Source organism: Crocodylus porosus, unplaced genomic scaffold, assembly GCF_001723895.1.
Source record: "Crocodylus porosus isolate Cpor-Errol unplaced genomic scaffold, CroPor_comp1, whole genome shotgun sequence".
In the NCBI taxonomy this organism is placed as follows: domain Eukaryota; kingdom Metazoa; phylum Chordata; order Crocodylia; family Crocodylidae; genus Crocodylus; species Crocodylus porosus.
The window spans coordinates 6,402,823-6,409,890 of record NW_017728918.1 but is presented as its reverse complement, the minus strand read 5'-3'; the positions used below and the strand labels follow the sequence as shown (position 1 = coordinate 6,409,890).

The 7,068-nt window shown below is 52.1% G+C and overlaps 1 protein-coding gene across 1 annotated transcript in view; it reads right to left on the bottom strand.

Annotated features, from left to right (window-relative positions):
• Positions 1–7,068, bottom strand: part of FAM167A (family with sequence similarity 167 member A) — a 22,962-nt gene that overhangs the window by 2,588 nt on the left and 13,306 nt on the right. The window lies entirely within an intron of this gene.

The following is a 7,068-nucleotide window of genomic DNA, read 5'->3' as shown; positions in this document are numbered from 1 at the left end:
ATGCCTATGATGAGGCATCTTCTGCCCCCTTCTGCCCTCCTCTTCTGCCCCCCTTCTGGTGCTGGCCATTATCAGAGACAGGACACTGGGCTAGACAGACCCAAGACCTGAGGCTATCTGGCCATTTTTGTCCTCTTGGGTTATGGTTTCTCTTACTTCTCCTCCTGACCAAGTGATTTCCATTTTCTACCTCTGCCTCTGATAAATGTGCTCTGAGAAATCACAGGTTGGCTTGCATGAGCATTGGAGCAGGCCACTGGCCTTGTGATCGGGCATTCAGGCACATGCTAATGCCAAACTGGTTTTTACTGGGGCAGGGGGCTGGACTTTGGGGCAGGGGGCTGGACTCGATGATCTTCCGAGGTCCCTTCCAGCCCTAATGTCTATGAATCTCTTTTTGTATAAGACAGCTCCCCAAACTGCATGGGTTGTGATGCTTTCCTCGGCCCCCTCCTGCCTGACCCTGCATCGGTTACCGAGAGGCCCAGAACGGGCACAGCACATCCAACCACATACTTCTTGAAGTCTAGTTATATGACACCCACATCCTCTCCCTTGTGCAGTCCTAGCCCACAAGAGATCTCTACTCCGGATGCGTCTCAAAGGGGCTTGCTGAACCAAGAGTGCAAATTAGAGCAGCCATAACCCAAAATGACCGGCTACTCTGATTTTCCAGGACTGTCCTGAGCTTTGGGGCTGCATCCCCAGAGAGCTCCTGAAACAGGACTTGGATCCTGAATTTGAAGTAATTTATCTTGGATTAGCCCACTTTTACTGCCACAAGTTTGTCAGAGCTCCAGGTAGCATCCTGCTGCATCTCCTGAGAAAGCTGCCTTGTACCTTCTGACCCCAGCTGGGTTATTCTTGCAATGGGAAGCAGTATAGCTGTGTTAATACAGCCCCGCACCTGCGCTAATTAATTCTCCCAGCAGCAGGAGTTAGTCAGGCTGCTGTGCGGCACCAGGACACCAGACACGAATGAGATCTGGAAGGGGTATAACCTCCTTTGCTTTTAAAGGTCTATAAAGCGTTAGAATCACAGACTATGTGGGTGGGAAGAGACCTCAGGAGGTCACATCTAGTCTAACCCCCTGCTCCAAGCAGGACCATCCCCAACTACATCCTCCCAGCCAAGGCTTGGTCTACCTGGGTCTTAGAAACCTCCAAAGAGGGAGGCTCCATCACCCCTCTGGGTAACCTGTTCCAGTGCTTTACTACCCTCCTAGTGAGAAAGTTTTCCTAATATCCAACCTAAACATCCCTTGCTGCAGCTTGAGCCCATTGCTCCTTGCTCTGTCATCTGCCCCCACTGAGAACAGCCCAGCTCCATCCTCTTTGTGGCCCCGCCGCAGGGAGTTGAAGGCTGCTATCAAATCCCCCCATCATCTTCATTTATTCAGACTAAATCAGCCCAGTTTCCTCAGTCTTTCCCAGCCCCGAACCATTGTCATTGCCCTCCATTAGACTCTCTCCAATGTGTCCACATCCCTTCTGTAGTGGGGGGCCCAAAACTGGACACAGGACTCCAGATGTGGCCTTCCCAGTGCTGAATAGAGGGGGATAATCACTTCTTTTGATCTGCTGGCGGCACTCCTACCAATGCAGCCCAGGATGCCATTAGCCTTCTAGGCAACAAGGGCGCACTGGTGGCTCATATTCAGCTTCTTGTCCACTGTCACCCCCAGGTCCTTCAGACCTTTTTTGCAGAGGACTAAGGATTCTGTTCTGGATTTTGTTCCTTGAAAACTGCACCTGAACGAGGACCCAAACTAGGTCCTGAGAAGAAGTGCAAGCTGCTTCCTCTCTGTCTCTGCACCACCTAAAGCTGCAGGGGAAAGACCTTGCATTTTGCACAGGGTTGGTCTCTGTGCAAGCCTGCGAGGGGGCCGAAGTGGGGCAAACGTCTAGGAATGGCGGCCCAGTTGTCTTCCAGCCATCCCGTGTGACCTGGGACACCCCCCTGAACTCCTCTGTGCCTCTCTTCTCTCACTTGCCAGGTTCCCTGGGGCATTGCGAAGCATCAGGCTCGGGGGCCAAGGACTGACGTCAGCACCGTTAGTGCTAATCGGGGTGGAGACCTTTTGCATTCGTGTGAGTGGTGACAGATGAAGTAAAGGAGCCTGCCCAGCCCTGCCTGCAGGTCCTGAGAAGGCCGTGAGAACCGTAGATTGCATCCCAGGCACCTGGAAAGGACTTATCCACCGGAGCCCGGACCTCCCCACCCTCCCTGTGGATACTCTCCGCCGTCCTTGCCACCTCTTAAAACAGCTGTCCTCAATTTTCCCTTCTCTAGCATTAAAAAAACCCAACCCATTCTTCCCATCTTTCCTCATATGTTACTGACCCCTTCTGTTGCTCTCCTCTGGACGTTCACCGGTCGGTCTACAACCCTCGTGCAGTGCAGTGCCCAAAACTGAACACAAGAGTCCTTCCTTTCTGTGCTGATCATGGATGAAAACTGCTTTGAGCGTGCCAAGGCTCAGCCAGAACAAGAGAGAAGACACATCACAAGCCGGACAGGCAGTGACTCAGGCAGGCCAACATTTCCCAGGGAGATAAAGTTCTCCTCCAGCTTTGTTTGCTTCTGGTGGGGTGAGCTGAATGGACCAGAGGGGAGGCGCTTCTCTTTCAGCTGATCTCTTTTAAGCAGAGCTGCCATTCTTCTTCAGAGAAAGGAAGACGGCTTTGTGACGGCTGACAAAAGGATTATGCACACAATGGGGAGACAGACGCTGACGTTACAGTCCCTTCTCCATGACTTGGGAGCTTTGGGAGCTCCTTGTAGAGACTAAGCATGTTATGAGGCATGCCAGCTGTGGCACAGCAATGCCGAATGGCACTGGTCACTTGTCACGGCCAGCAGCCAGGACACGACACTTCAGAAGAAGGTTGAAAGATTTTGCCTGAGTCCACCTGGAAAACTGGTGGAGAATCCAGGGATCCAAAATCTGCCGTAGATTAACACGGTTCGTGCATGGGCATAGGATCAATTTACCGTGGTGTAAAAAGGGAAGGGGATTTCACACATAGTAACCGCTCACGTGCATACTCCTACCCCAGCGTAAATGCAAGAGCACCTGTGGGAGCTTCCCCCTCGTTCACTCAGGACTTCACCCAGATCCTTCCCCATTTCTTAAGCATCTAAGTCGAGGTACCTGCATATGTGAAATCCTATTTGAGTCCCTAAAAAAGAGCTGACACAATGTGCGCGTGGGTCCTCCTGCTCCTCCACAGTGCATATTTGTGGCCCAGTCTCAAGGCTACGAGGAAGGTGTGGTATCAAGGTAGGGATGTTGGCGCTTTTCCCGAGACCCAAGCACAATGAAATGGCACCAAAACCCACTGGTCCTGAGTGAGTGAGGTTTAGTTAAACCCCACTCAGGGTAAGCACATATACACTGCGTGCACCTACATGAGCACTTAATGTGCCCGAGTAAACTCCGGTGTAGTTTGGGCTGGAATTTATTGCTCCTGGGCCCAGTGCTTGCACATGCACCTGGGACTGCAGTATATTGAGCCAGGGTGGTGATGCCCCAGCTGGCAGGGCACTGGGGGGTCAGCCTGACAGCCCAGGGCTGGTTGGGGCACCGGTGCAGGGTTAGCCGGTGCAGGGTTAGCCGGCGGGCAGCCCCCGGCATTGTAGCACCCTTGTGCCCCGGCCAGCCCTGGTCACCGTCTACACATGCGTTGCGGAGGAGTAGATAACTCCGCTATAAGATAGTACTTGTGTTGGCCCGTACTATTCTACAGTGGAGTTAATTAGTTTACTCCAGCTCAATTACACTACACGTGTCATGCTTTGCTGCAGAGCTAATTAGGCAACTGCTGCGAAGTGCACATGTAGATGCCCCTGCAGACACTCACCATGGAGCACTGGTGGCCAGTCAAGCCCCCACCTCCTTCTACCCCCCAATAGTTTGTTAGTATGTCCGCACCCTTAGAAACACATCGTTCCCAATAGGCACAAGGCCAGCTGAGTGCTTCAAATTATCGATGAGCTCCTTTAGGAAAGAACCCCGTTAGACAGGCAGAGTTTTACCAAACTTCCCGGGAGGAGATGAAAGGACCATTATCAAAATGTCAGCGGAAACAGCAGCGATGCCACTTCTGGAGGGGACAACGCAACACAGCCTATGTGGCCCAGCCGAATTGCACCTGCTGAGCTGTGCGACATGTGAACCTCTACCACCGTTACACAGGGGGAGTCTAAAGACTAGCTCCGTCAAAGGGCCTAAAGTGAGATGGATTTGGGCACGCCAGTCCAACCCTCTCTCAGCTGCCTCTGGCCATCCCTGGGTGCCTCAGTGTCTGGTATTAAGGTTGCACAGGAGTCTACCTGCTTCTTGGCATGCACAGGAAAGCCTTAATTTTGACGGGGCAGAGCAGCTTCAGGCTGTGATGCCATGTGCCGCCTCCACACAGTGCAGTCAAATCTCTAAGTGTCTGTTAGCATTGTGGGTGGCAGCACCCATACTGAGCTCTAAAAAAGCCGATCTGGGTAGCAAAAGAAGTGTCGATGTAGCAGCAAGGAGATCCTAGGTGCAGGGTAAATTCCCCCATGTCTGCCATGCTTAGTTGGTCATTTAAAGCCGGTGCAGGTGATTGCAACCAGCATGTGACCCTTTTAAAAGTGCAGTATAATAGTAGCACTGCTAGATGTGCAAACCCCTACCTACACGTGGTTCGCAAGGCAAACCCAGAGATTTCAGATGGGAAGCCAGAGGGTCACGAGCGTCGTGCGCTGCTGTGGGATTTCTGAGTTCTTCGCAACATAAGGATCGCTGTTTTATTTTCTTTTTAGTCAAGAGATGAGTGGAAGCTAAGAAACAAGTGGCAGGCAGCATGGTGCTTACGGCCATTTGGTTCAGGGCTATCGGCTCGACACGCCGGCTGGGCAGGGCAGAGGAGTCTGCATTGCTGCTCTCCGCATTGGCCCAGCGCTGCAATAGACCCCGGGGCTGCCGCTCGCATCTCTATCACTGCATTCACTCCGGGAAATAAAGGGCTCTTTGGTCTTCCTCCCCAGCCATCCTGGAGTGATACAGGATGAGATACATGTCAATTTTGTTCTTTTCCATTCAGGTAAGTGCTCTTTTCAGCTAATTTCAGCACTAGCGGCTGGGATAATAATAGGCCCTCTGTAAACTTGTTGAGAGTAATGCAGCCCTTGATGTGGAGGATAAAGTGATGTGGAGCGGAGATAGGCAGAATCACTAAGGTGTATGTGCCCTCATTGGCTGCTCTACTAGGAGCTGATCCAGTTTTCACTGAAGTCTCATTAACTTCACCAGGACTCAGATCAAGCCCTTATAAGTACAGGCATTCAGATCCTGTATATATGCAGATAATTGTTTCCTTGACTAGCTGACCGAGCATAGCATTTTTTTTTTAATTTGCCTCCAGGACAAAAGTCCCAGACTCCAGAGTCTCTGAAGAGACAGTATTTTCTCCAGCCGGGCTGAGCAGCGAGGCTGACACTCTTCGAATGACTTTGGGCCGGGTGCTGGTGACTGACAGTGAATTAATATCCTTCTTGGGCCAATGCCTCGTTATTTGTCTTCCTGTTGCTGGAAATTCCCACGATGACCACCACTCTTGTTTTCACACCAAGACGCGCCGTGCAGGCGCACCCACAGATTGCACAGCTCGGCATGGGGCAGGCTGCTTGGGGCGTGAAGCGCCTTTCATGTCTAACACTCGTCGCCTGCTTCAGTTCTGGAAATGTTGTCACACCTTGGATATTTTTTTTTTGATGCTGATTTTTTAACACTTCTGGCAAGCTCAGTCTATTGGAATCAGGGGAAGCATTATGGACCCAAACTCCATCAAACTTGCTAATTAAGTCACTAGGAGTAAAGGCTACAGGTCTATAGGAAATAACACGGTGACATTATGGTCTTTTCTTCGTGTCCTGTTGCTGTGAACACCGATTCCCCCTTGGATACTGAGGGTGGGAGGTCCAGCATCTGTCCCCAGCACAGACCTACATTATCTTCTCAGCTCTGACTGATGTAACAGGATTCAGCTATTGCTGTCTAGTATTTAACTCTCAAAGGTTAGAGGGATCCTCCATACTCTGATACCATTTCCAGGGCAAATACCCCTCGGTTGAATGCAGACGTCTCAAGTTTCCTCGTGCAGAGCAGACGCCAAAACCAGGCCAGAAGGCCCATAGGAAGCTGGGTGGCTGATCCAGCCCCAGTGGATAGGGCACACCGGCCTCCACAGCACACAAGGGAGCAATGTGGCCTGTATGTCATCCGGCCACCTTCGACTTCCCAGCTCCGAAGGAGCAGAGCTGGGATATTCCTTTGGCATGAACCCAGCACCAAGCTCCGACTCCCATTTCTGGACCTTTACAAGAGGCCTCCCTTGGGACTCACCTTGCACTTTGCTCAGACAAGGAAGCCTAGCAAAGGCAAATTGTATCTCTGCTGTCTGATAGGTCACGTCTGGATGATGGGAAGAGCGCTGGTTATTCCCTGCCAAGCCCTGGATGCTCTGTGTCCAGGCTACCCCCTGCCTCCCGACTGGTGCACCCCAATGAGTGAGTTTGGGGGGACCAACCCAAGGTGCCTTAAAGGGAAACAGGTGAGGCCCACCCTCTTAAAAAGGAGTATGTGGTTAGCCTTCCCGATTAAGGGGGGCTTATAGCACTGCAACAGGTCACCCAGAGAAGAGGTGGATGCTTTGTTCTTGGGGGTTTTCAAAACCCGGCTAGACAAAGCCTTGGCTGGGATGGTCTAGTTGGGGCTGGCCCTGCTTTGAGCAGGGGGTTGGACTAGATGTGACCTCCTGAGGTCCCCTCCAAGCCTTGTTTTCTCTGATTCTGTGATCCGAGTGTTTTCTTGCCGGCGTAAGCCCATGCTCCCAAAGGTGCGGCAAATAGGTCTGAATCCAACGGTGGCAGAGGTGGAGGCTACAGAGGGAGAGCATTGAACCAGGTATCTCTAGAGCTACCTGTCCCCTATTCAATGCCTTTCCTGGCATCCGACATGCGAGGCTGCCCGGTGTCGGTGAACCGCCGGCATGGCCCGGGCTCCGGTAGTGCCAGGAACGCAGGTGTGA